Here is a 12,941-nt window from a genome sequence, read left to right on the forward strand (position 1 = left end):
CAACGCTTGCTCCCTAGCGTACATCGCTTCTCTTCCTCTCTCTTCTCTTCCTCTCCATCTCAAGATCCTCTTCCTTCTTCTTCTTTAGCTTGGCTGCATCCTCCTCTCTAAGCTTCTTGGCAGCCTTCTCCCACCATCCCGCCATCTCATCTTCGCCATCCTCCTTCATCGTTGGTTTGTTGGGTTGGGAAGCCGCCATACCTACAATGAGTGAAACATAATGGTTAGTAGGGACAATAAGAACAAATGGAAGCACATATGAAAAAGAAGAACATATGAAAAAACAAGAACATATGAAAAAACAAGAACATATGATACATTATAGTTAGTGAGGAACATACGGAAACGGTCCATCTAGGTATCCAAACATTCCTCTATAACGAACTTGCCCTTGTCCATCACCGCGGCCAAGTCCACCACCAAGGCCAAGACCATCACCAAGGCCTAGACCATCACCACGGCCATTACCACCTCCACAAGCTCTACCACCACCACGGCCTAGACCACCACCACGAGCTCTACCACCACCACGGCCTCTTGTAAGTCCTAGTTGCCGACCTCTTTGTTGCCTAGATCCTCTTTGGCTAACGCTTGGTTGGCTACCACTTGGTTGCCTTGGCACTTGTTGGCTACCACTAGGTTGGCTACCACTTGGTTGGCTTGGTAGTTGTTGGCTACCACTAGGTTGTCTACCACTTGGTTGCCTTGGCACTTGTTGGCTACCACTTGGTTGCCTTGGCACTTGATGGCTACCGCGTGGTTGCCTTCGCACTTGTTGGCTACCTCTTGGTTGGCTTGGCACTTGTTGGCTACCACTTGATTGGCTCCCTTGTGTACCTCCTTGTTGGCTTGTGCTTGCATCATTTGTCTTGGACCTTTTCCTTGGTTTCGTACATTTTCTTTTGTTGTGGCCTTGACCTTTGCACTCCCCATAACGGGAGCTCTCACGAGGCTCTTGGAATTGGTCATTGCCCGCTTCGCGGCGGCCACCATGGCCCCATCCGTCCATGTCGCCTCTAAGACGCTTTGTCTTACGTCTACCCCGTTTAACAACCTTCAACTCTGGATCCGGCCATAGTTGAACTCCATGATACTCCGGCCATTGTGATTGGTCAAAGTACGGGTGAAAGCGGGGAGCCCATGTTTTCTTGACCTTCATAATTGAGAACTCCGACTCCCTCACGGTGCGTGGGTGATTGATGTCCACATTCCTAACGTGACCGGCCGTATACAAGTGTGAGCACGGGAGATGAAGCAACAATGGCCTCCCGCAAGTGCAATCACACTGTGTTAACGACACCTTGAAAGCCTTCCCTCCATGTTGCCATCCATCATTTGTGGTTCCTCCTGGCTCTTTCACTTCGTACTTCCACTCTTCGTTGTCATACAATATAGCTTCTTCTGAGTCCGCCTTCCGCGATTGAAATACCAACCATTCATCAACTTTGGGTGGGAACTTGTACTTGTACTTCCGTGGGTTCTCACCCGCTATCTGCGCATCGGTTTCCATCGAGTACTTTACAAAGTACGCATTCATCTTGTCAAATGTGTATTGAACTATTGCCGTCACGGGTAATCCACGTGCACCTTTGAGCACCCTATTGAAGCATTCGGCCATATTGCTTTTCATTTGACCGTATCTCCGGCCATCTTCATCAAAAGCACGTGCCCACTTGTCCCGGTATTGAAGGTGCCTATTGAGAAAGTCTTGACCCCCGGCATCAAGCTTTTTGTGTGCGAGCAATTTGTTGTACAAAGTGGCGAAGCGCCTTTCGGAGAAAGCGAGACAACAATCCTGAAGATTGTCGGCCAACTCCTTAAGGCCACATGCCCTATAGAAGTTCGAACAAAAGTGCCTCATGCACCATCTATGATGCAACGGAGCATGCCCGGGAATGTCAATCTCCACCGCGTTAAGAATTCCTTGATTCCGATCCGATATGACACAAATTTCCCTTTGAGCGGGTAACACCTTCGTCCTCAAAAGATAAAGAAACCACTCCCAGTTGTCATTGTTTTCCACCTCAACCAAAGCAAATGCCAATGGCAACACACGGTTATTGGCATCACTTGCTATCGCAACCAACAAGGTGCCCTTGTATTGTCCGGTCAAGAACGTGCCATCAATTGCGATGACCGGTCTACAATGTTCGAAAGCCCTCACACATTGCTCGAATGCCCAAAAAGCACGGCCAAATACTCTGACTCTTCTTCCTTCATGAACCGTTGTTTGGTGCCCATGAGGCTCGACCACATGAACCATGCCCGGGTTTGTCGCGGCCATGGCTAGCAACAACCTAGGGATTCGGTTGTATGCTTCCTCCCATGTACCATACAACATCTTAAATGCGGCTTGCTTCGCCTTCCATGCCTTGCCGTACTTCACCTTGTAATGAAAGATGGCTTTCACAAGGTCAATGACATGTTGGACGCTATATTGAGTTGGAGAGCCTGTAAGCGATGAACTCGGACGTGAGTTGTTTGTGGTTTTGAGACACGATCTTGCCATCCACCCTCTTGCCTTGGCACATGTGAGTTGGCACACAACTCACTACATGCCAACTTGGACCTCCTTTCCATGGTCTTGCACGCACAATCCACGGACATATTTCATCTTCACATGCACATGCAACCGTGTAGCGCACATTGACGTCCGAGTGCACCACCTTGTGTGGACGATAATGCGCAACCGAGTAGTTGTCGAGCCACATTTTCAATTCCAACAAAGTGTCGAACTTAGAACCTTTAGCAATCCGGTTCCTGTCGTCTCCCAAATCACGATAAGAGCTTGGCCTAACCCCAAGAGGTGCACATTGGCCACCATCTACCACGCCTTCATCCGCGAGACTAACATCCTTGAACAATGTAGTCCGATGATCCCGACGAAATACCTTCTCAAAAGCTTCGGCCTCCTTCACCGTGAACCCCTCCGCATCAACTTGTTCATCGGGACCATCGTCATCCGAGTCCGATGCATATGCACGGGAAAAAGGGATGGATTGGTCCATTGTCTCTTGCAAATGATATTTGTCGAGATCACCCACATTGTTGTCATGGAGATCAACTTCATTGTCATCGTCCGCATACTCATCATTGTCCTCTTGCAAAACTTCATCTTGGTTGTTTGTAAATGGGCTCAATGTTGGCCTCACTTCTTGGGTCAAAAGAGGTTCAACAATTTCATCTCGCTTCAAGGGTGGGGGGCTACTAGCAACCAAAGGGGAGGGGTTCCGGTTCAAGTCCAAATGCAAGCTTGAATCAACCTTCTTCGTTGCAAATAACTCAAGAGCCTTGTCTAGTGATTCGGCCACCGTCTCCTTGTATGCAACCCAACGTTGCTCCGAGTTGACACGCATTGTCTTCCAACGGACGTGCATTCCAAGACCAATATTATGCCTTCCCTCCAACTCAATGATATCATTAGGGTCCATCCAATTCAAATCTTTCCTAACTTGTTGCAAAAGGTCCGCATAGCTAGGACTACTATCAAACACCATGTCAAGCTCATCCGGGTCTGGTTCTATATTGCCTCTCAAAAAGGCGTCTTTGTCCCCATGATGAACAAACACACATGTTCTTCCCATCCCTATAAGCATTCCAAGAAACACAAGGTAACATTGCTTCCATGAGTACTAATCCAAGGATTAACACGGAATACAAACCCTAATATATATATCAAACAACAACCCTAACCCTATTCATAACCCTAACCCTAACCATAACCCTAGCCCTAAACCTAACCCTAGCACCAACATAAGAACACCCATAAGAGTAACCCTAGCATACTAACAAAGCCTAATCATAGAAATTGGCAAACAAACATCTCACATCTCCATGCAAATCTCTAGATCCAAACAAAACTAGGGTTTCCCCAAACTAGCAAGAAATGAGCAATGGGAGAACTTTACTTGGATCAAAACAAGGGGATCGGAGAAGATTACCTTGAGGGAGGGTTTGACTTCGAAATCCACGGGCAAATTCTTCGAATATGCAAGATTTGGGAGAGGATTTGAGAGAGGGAGAGAGTGGGAGAGGGGGCAAAGCTCGGGTTGGGTGTGTGGTGTGGGGGGTGGGGGAGGGGGGCCAGCCAGGTGGCTGGATAAGTCATAGTGCAGCGCCCCCGCGCTGGGCGTTGCACTTTAATTGTGTGGCGCCTAGCTCGGGGGCGCTGCACATTACATGTGTGGCGCCTAGCTCGAAGGCGCTGCACTGCTGGGTGCGGGCCCAGGGGCTGCCACGGTGGACTGAAGTGCAACGCCCCCGAGCTAGGCGCTGCACCGTAGGGTGTGGCGCCGTCGTGGCGGGCGCTACACAAAAAGGTTAGGGCTATGAAATTGTTTCGCGGGCAGCTCATTTTGTGAATTGATTTCGTCCACAGGTCAAAATAGTCAAATTTGCCGCGTGCAACAGGTGAAGTAGAGGGGGCTCACCGGCGTTGCGATGAAGCAGTAGTGTGGTGTTGCAGACTAGCTGACGGGCTGCAGCAGCCGGTGAAGCAGAGCGGGCTCGCCGGAGTTGCGATGAAGCGTCGCCAGAGTTGGGATGAAGCGTTGCCGGAGTTGATTGAAGCGCCGTCGGAGTAGGGATGAAGCACCACCAGAGTTGATTGAAGCGTCGGCGGAATTGCAAAGAAGCTCGCCGGTGTTCCAATGAAGTATCGTGGGGGCCATTGAAGCTTCGGCGGCGCTGCAATGGAGTGCGGCCGACGCTGCAGTGAAGGGCCGCGGGGATCGCCGGAGTTGCAATGAAGCGCCGTGGCAGGTCGCCGGAGGTGTAATGGAGCGCCACCGGGACGTCGGCGGTGCTGCCATGGAGTTGTTGCCATGACTAGTCATGGTGTGGTCCGATCCCACGGCTGTGAGTGTCTGATCGGACGGCTCTGGGGCGACTTAAATTTGTAAGCAATCAATCGGCTGATTTGTAGTAGCCGCCTTATAAAAATGACCGATGCCAGGAGCCGGCCGGTCCAAATTTCGGCCGGTCGTGCCCTAGCCATCAAATGCGACTCGCGTGGGCCGTTCAATTTGCCGAAATGGTTTTCACTCAGCTCCCCTTCCCCGTCTCACATCTCGCCCAGTACTGCCGATCCCGTCGTCCTCGGCCGAGGAACAATGTCATGCCGGTCCAAAGCACCGCGCCTCGCCGATGCCACCACCCTCGATTGCAGCATCCATGGATCCCGCCGCACCGACGGTCGCAGCGTACACTTGCACTGGTTCTAGCAATGGCGTGTGTGGCTGCAACATCTCACCGCAGGCGTCGAAGCTCGACAGCTTGCCATGGTGACATTGTAGCTCGTCACGACAACAGTTCCAGCAAAGCCTAATTCACGGTTGCAGCACCTTGCTGCCATGGTTCCAGCTCGCGCCAGTGACCTAACGCAGCTCGCCACGGTCATCGCTTCCACTCTGTCGCGCCTTCGGGTCGAGGTAGTAACAAAAATAGTAGCCGGTTGCAGAAAAAAAAGCCAGTTCCAGCAAAAATTGCCCTGCAGTCGCCAGGTTAAAGCAAAAAATTCGGTCGGCGTTGCTAATTTGAAGCAGAGAAAATAGTCGGTTCCAGCAAAAAAAGAAGCCAATTCCAGCAGGGTGAAAACCCAACGAATCGGAGGGGTTCACCGTCTAACGGAACCCGGCGTGTGAACAGTTACGCCACATCACCATTTGCAGGTCCAATCTGTCATAATCATGATCACAACGGTGTAAGCCACCAACCAGTGTTTCCTGCAGAAGAAAAAAAAAGTAGGCGCAGAATTTGGTTTTTGGCACGAATATGTAAACTTGTGTTTTCTGCAAACCTAGCCTTCATTGCTGATGGTTTTTGCAATTCACTCCCCTGGTAGGGGCTCTAGCTGCCGTTGGCATTTTTGGCGAAGAGGCTGGCATTGTTGGTGAAGAGACGGCGTTGCTGGTTTTTGCGTGACCCTTGCGAATGACAAAAGGCAGGTATGAGTCGACGACGAGGTCGCGGTGCCAGCGATGAAAGACAACCTGTTAGAAGTGCCTCTCGTCCTCGCCGTGGTAGAAGCTAATGACGTTGGCCTGTTGGAGGCATACCACCAGACGATGGTCCCTGAGAACTCGTTCGTGACCTCCTCATGGTCGTCGACGGAGACATGGAGGTTCTTGCTTTCTTTCTTTGCTGTTAAGTCGTGCATAGGGGGGCCAGAAGTATGAATTGGCGTCGGTCTTTTTTTCCTAAGCCTTCACTTTTTTTCCTGATGCTAGGCGCCGGCCGGCCAGCCCAAAATTTTTGGCGGGTTGAAGCGAAAAATTTCGTCAGTCCCAGCAAAAAAGAAGCCAATTCCAGCAAAATTGCCTCGCCGTCGCCAACCACAACAAAAAAACTGGTCAGTTCCGGCTAAAGGAAAAGCAGGTTGTAGCTCAAAATCGTGTCGGTTGTAGCATGTCGACTTCATGCCACCAGAAACGCACCTCGCTCCAGCGCAGGCTGCTGCCGTTTGCAGCTCCTATGATCGTCATCTCCATCAACGACGGCTGTCGGGGTTGCAGTACTGCATCGGGGGCGTAGCTCGTAAGCTATGGCCTCGAGTTCGTCGGTGTTTGTTGTGCTCGTGACAAGGCCGGGGAGTACGCGGCAAGCGCGGGGCTGGTCGCAGCAAATCCGGCGTGCGGTGGCTGCTCCGTGGGTGCGACGCTGGAGAGCAGAGGTAGGGCCATCGACACGGGGGAGCAGGAGGTGGGCGGCCGTCGACGCGGGGGAGAAGGAGGTGGGCGGTCGTCAGCGCAGGGAAGATAGAGATGCGGGTGAGAGAGATGACGCGGATCAGCTGAGGAGATAAGGTAGTAGTTGTGAGATGACGATTAGTTCGGATTGAGCCACACGAGCGGTTGGCGCAAAGTTGCGCCGATCGTCCGTATACAAATGTTTCCCGATAAAAATTCGTCGGAAGTAGAAAGTATCTTAAACATAATAAATATTACATCAAGGTCTTTGGACCATCGAATGACCAACCGTCGGCAAAGCAACCCACTGAAACGCCAACTTCTCCCCTCTCTTATGTAAGCCTTTCCTTCTCTTTCAAATGTTGAACTTCATGATCCTAATCACATTAGCTTGTGCACATTGGTGATGCTTCCATATGCCAGCCTTTTCTTGCAGCTTGGTGTCTCCTCCTCTTTCTTTGCCAGCTCTCCCTTCAAGTTGCCCACTGAATTGTCCAGCAAGCCATCTTCTCATATTCATTGGACCTCTTAAACTGCTGGTTGTTGAACTCCATGGCCATCTATTCCTGGGCATCAAAGGGGCAGTTGACATCAACAACTAACTTCTGATAGTTCTCCTCTAGTTTGCTTTTCTCTCGATTCAGATTGTGAACTTGAAATGAACTCTCCAGATCGTCCCTTATCCTATATGTCTTGCTCTCTTGAAGGGACCAGTGCCTTCTCCATTGACTCTGGCCACTCTAAACCAATCCACTAAATTACTCCATAATTATTCCTTCCTGCAAAATTATGAAAATAACATGGCAATAAGCTAAATGACTTAGATATGTTATAGTAAACTAGAGGAGAACAGATAAGTTACAAAAAAATCACAAGGGCAGTTGTTTTGAAACTTGGTATAAAAATATGACTACTTGAGCACCATCTGACAATTTCCATATTCACTGACAAACTAAATGATAACTATTGACCAGGGCAATTATTTGAAACATGGTTAGTTAAGCACTGCCAAACAATGAGCATTGAAATTCAGCAAAAAATAATGATCAATATACAATCAACACTAAAGAATTAACACAATACAATCTCAATGAGCAACGAACAATTAACAACGACCACTTCACAGTCCGCCACCATATTAAACTAATGAACTATTTAAACAACAAAACACTAAAAGTCAAACACTAAGCATGTAAACAATTAGCAAAGTATAAATCTCAATTAATTAATAATCACATGATTGCAAACATGTACAAATGAATAGTACAATACAGATACCAACTAATTAAACTAAGACCACACTTAGCAAATTTCTAAGCACACTTAACAAATCTAAATGAGCTTGAATTAGCACACCTTCTCAGCAAATGTGAGAATCCCTTCAAACGCAATGCATCTCTCCGAGGGCTTGCCTTGGTCACACAAGACACTCAGATATGGGTCACTGCCGGTGAAATCCACATCATGCATGGTAGTAGGGAACTATACGAGCAAACAACATGCAAAGATAGGAAGGAACAGTTGAGATAGAGCTCCTAGTGAAAATCCCCGGAATCAGAAAAACCTAGCCGTAGCAAACTAACCTTGAGGATGTCGTCGTGGGAGGAGGAAACATGCTAGATGGAACCCTCGTTGGTTTTTTCTTTTCAAGTCATTCAAAGAAAATATGGCGCGGCATGGCATGGGCCAGCGGTCGGGCGACGACTGTGCGAAGAACAGAAAGAGAGTTCACGAGAGGAGAGGGCTCGAGCGAGAAGGAGGGGGGGGGGGTGAGTAGGGGTTTGACCCTATAACGATTTGTTTGGTTTTGACGAAAACGTTTCGGTCTGTCACCTTACAACGGAGCCTGCGCGTGAATAGTTATGCTACGTCACCATTTGTAGGTCCCAACTGTCATAGTCATCAACCAGTTTTTTCTAGAAAAAACTGATTGGTGGCTATGACGTAGTACTGCACCATGCATGGACCAGAGGAAGATGACGGTCGCCACCGCCGATCCGAGCCACGCCCACCTCTCGACCACCGCAGCCGCCATGGCCGTTCCTGCAGCTCCTCTTGATACCGTGTGTTGATGGAAAGCCGTAGTCACCTGGACTGGACATGCGTGTACATGTTGCGTTCCAGTGACTGTCATTCGTGTGGTGATTTGCTTCGGTTGAAGCTTAGCTAAGCATCGTGTAGTCGTCGTCGTTGGCGCCGGAGCACGTGTCGTCGTCGTTGGCGTCGTTAGTGCCGGAGCACGTGTAGTCGTCGTCGGAGGTGAGGTAAACCGGCGAGCATTGATCCAACAGTCCATGGAAATGAGATTACTTAATGGATGCAGAGTTGGCTAGCTCAGTTTGTAGGCAACCAGATGCGTCAGGATTCCGATTGTTAATTGCATATTGTCATTTTATTTAGACGATTGATTGCATCTTGTCATAACAGGTAGTATAATTAATTTGCATGTGTATAATACTACAATAGTAGCTTTGAAAGTGATATGCATGGTGCTTAGTCGTCGGCGATACGAAGCATGCAATACTTTTCTTCGTGTAGCTGCTGCTGGGCCGGGAACGAGCACACATCGGTTCGCTGTATGTCGCCGTATGCTTTTAGTACCACATCGCTCGCGTTGGAGCCTACTTCGCGGTCTAAGTAGTCTGGCAGGGACGCACGTTTCGCCGATGACGCAAAGCATACACACCAGCTTGCTGGTCCAGGGTCTGTCGAGGCAAAAAGCAGTCATCACATACTTCTGGCCGGGCCAGGCCGTGGGCCTGTCACCTTAAGTTGTTGTTAAGTCGTGCATGAGGGGGGCCAGAAGTATGAATTAGCGTCGGTCTTTCTTTTTCCTTTTGTGTACTTTCAAAATACCAAGATCTGTTATAAAAATGGCCAATGCCCCTTTCCCATGCCGCATCTCGCCCAGTACCGCAGATCCCGTCACCCTCGGCAGCGGAACAACGCCATGCTGGTCCAAAGCACCGCGCCTTGCCGGCGCCACCACTCTCGGTTGCAACATCCATGGATCCCGTCGTACCGGTGCTCGCAACTTACACTTGCACTAGTTCCAGTAATGGCCAGAGTGGTTGCAACATCTCACGCAGGCCTCGAAGCTCGTTGGCTCGCCATGGTGACACCGTAGCTCGTCGCCGTAACGGTTCCAGCAAAGCCAATTCATGGTTGCAGCACCTCTCTGCCATGGTTCCAGCTCGCCGTGGTGACCTAACAAAGCCAATTCTTCTGGCTGGGCCCTTAAGTTGTTGTTAAGTCGTGCATGAGGGGGGCCAGAAGTATGGATTGGCGTCAGTCTTTTTTTTCCTTTTGTGTACTTTCAAAATACCAAGATCTGTTATAAAAATGGCCAATGCCCCTTCCCCATGCCGCATCTCGCCTAGTACCGTAGATCCAGTCACCCTCGGCAGCGGAGCAATGCCATGCTGGTCCAAAGCACCGCGCCTCGCCGGCGCCACCACTCTCGGTTACAACATCCATGGATCCCGTCGTACCGGTGCTCGCAACCTACACTTGCACTAGTTCCAGTAATGGCCTGAGTGGTTGCAACATCTCACGCAGGCCTCGAAGCTCGTTGGCTCGCCATGGTGACACCGTAGCTCGTCGCCGCAACGGTTCCAGCAAAGCCAATTCATGGTTGCAGCACCTCTCTGCCATGGTTCCAGCTCGCCGTGGTGACCTAACAAAGCCAATTCTTCTGGCTGGGCCAGGCCGTGGGCCTGTCACCTTAAGTTGTTGTTAAGTCGTGCATGAGGGGGGCCAGAAGTATGGATTGGCGTCAGTCTTTTTTTTTCCTTTTGTGTACTTTCAAAATACCAAGATCGGTTATAAAAATGGCCAATGCCCCTTCCCCATGCCGCATCTCGCCTAGTACCGTAGATCTAGTCACCCTCGGCAGCGGAGCAACGCCATGCTGGTCCAAAGCACCGCGCCTCGCCGGCGCCACCACTCTCGGTTGCAACATCCATGGATCCCGTCGTACCGGTGCTCGCAACCTACACTTGCACTAGTTCCAGTAATGGCCTGAGTGGTTGCAACATCTCACGCAGGCCTCGAAGCTCGTTGGCTCGCCATGGTGACACCGTAGCTCGTCGCCGCAACGGTTCCAGCAAAGCCAATTCATGGTTGCAGCACCTCTCTGCCATGGTTCCAGCTCGCCGTGGTGACCTAACGCAGCTCGCCATGGTAACCGATTCTGCTCCGTCGCGCTTGCCGGTCGAGGTAGTAACAAAAATAGTAGCCGGTTGCAGAACAAAAACAATTCCAGCAAAAATTGCCACGCCGTTGTCGGGCTAAAGCAAAAAATTCCGTCGGCGTTGCCGGTTTGGGGCAAAAAGTTTCGTCGGTTCAAGCAAAAAAAACAAGCCAATTCCAACAAAATTGCCTCGCCGCCGGCGACAACAAAAAAAACTCGTCGGTTCCAGCAAAAGGAAAAGCCGATTGTAGCTCAAAGTCATGCCGGTTGTAGCATGTCGACTCTACGCCACCAGAAACGCACCTCGCTCCAGCGTCTGCTGTTGCCGGTTGCAGCTCCTGTGACCGCCATCTCCAGCAATGGCGGCTGCCGGGGTTGCAGCACACAGCACCGCGCCGGGGGCGTAGCTCGTAACTTGTGGCCTCGAGCTCATTGGCGTTTGTTGTGTTCGCGACAAGGCCGGGGGAGCACGCTGCGAGCATGGGGCTGGTCGCAACAAATCCAGCGCGTGGTGGCGGCTCCATGGGTGTGACTCAGGGGATTAGGAGGTGAGGCCATCGACACGGGGGAGGAGGAGGTTGGCTGCCGTCTACGCTGGCGAGCAAGTGGGCGGTCGTCGGCGCGGGGAAGAGGGAGATGCCGGTGAGAGAGATGACACTGATCGGCTAAGGAGATAAGGTAGTAGTTGTGAGACGAACAATTAGTTCGGATCGAGCAGCTGGTGTAAAGTTGGGCCGGTCGGCCATATACAAATGCTTTCCTATAAAAATTCATAGAAAGTACAAAGTATCTCAAACATAATAAGTATTACATCAAGGTCTTTGGGACACCGAACGACCAAACGTGGCCAGAAAGACCCACAGTACACACACGTCTGCGTCCCTCCCGAGCCGCCCCCCGCGTGGGCGACCGGGAGGCCCCAGATCCCATCGCCGCCGAACCTCCCCCACTCCTCCTCCTCCTCCCTCTCCGCCACCCAAGGGCACAGCCAGGCGAAGCCTAGCTGTCGCCGGCGGCAACGGGGACTCGGGCCCTCTCGCTCGGGTGGGGCAGGCGCGGGCCGGCGCCTCCGGGCCGGAGCGTGGCGGCGGGCCGGTCGCCACGGCGGGTGGTGGCGGTGCCTCGGCGACGTCGATTCCTCGCAGCAGGAGGCCTTGCGATCTGGTGCGTCGCGGCCGCCAGAGACGGCGGCGGCGTGACCGGATTGGTTCGCGGCGGCGTGGCCGGATTGATCGCTGGTCGGCCGTCGGCACGGTGATGGGTGCGACTCGTCGGCAGCTGGGCAGATCTGCGGGATTCTACCCTTGTCTGGCCCTTGACAACGCGGGCAACTACGGGGGAAACCCTAGATCTCCTTGGGATCGAGCGATGGCGGCGCTTTGGCGTCGTAGTCCCTCTTTAGGGCATTGTTTTGGAGTTTGCTCTGGTTGAAGGGACCAGCGACGTCGGCGGCGCACGTCTGGTGGAGCAACTGCCGATGAAAATCGCGCCGACTACGGTCATGGCGGACTATGGCGGCGTCTTAGATGTCGTTCCCTTGTCGAGGCATCGTCGTTGCAGTCTGCGTCATCAGGCTCGGGATGCTCCGGGGGAAACCCTAGATCTAGGTCTTCCGGATCGGACGATGATGTCATTTTATCGCTTTCCCTCCCAGGGGCATCGTTTTGGAGTAAGTGCTGGCTGGGGGGATGGTGGAGCGGTGCTTCATCTCACACATCGATGGCGGCGGATATCGGCGGCATGGCGCTTCGGAGGCTCGGCGTCCAATGCACGGAGATGGACTCGCGCAGGGGGAGGTTGCTGTCTGGCGTCATAGTGATGTCGATGGCAGAGTGGCCAGACAAGGTAGAAGCCTCAATATGATCTGAAGACGGACCTGTGGAAGATGGCGGCGACGACACACGAGTGCGTCTGACCGGATTGTGCCCCAGACCCGGTATGTGGCTCGGCTGGGGATTCCGAATATGTTTCGGTTTCCGACTTTTGATGTTAGGCTTAGGTGAGTGGTTTGGGTAGTGGCCCAGTTAGCACCCCTTCATCATTTTGGATAGGAGTAGCGGCAT

This window comes from Triticum urartu, chromosome 7A (genome assembly GCF_056163025.1).
Source record: "Triticum urartu cultivar PI428250 chromosome 7A, HENAU_Tu73, whole genome shotgun sequence".
NCBI classification, from domain to species: domain Eukaryota; kingdom Viridiplantae; phylum Streptophyta; class Magnoliopsida; order Poales; family Poaceae; genus Triticum; species Triticum urartu.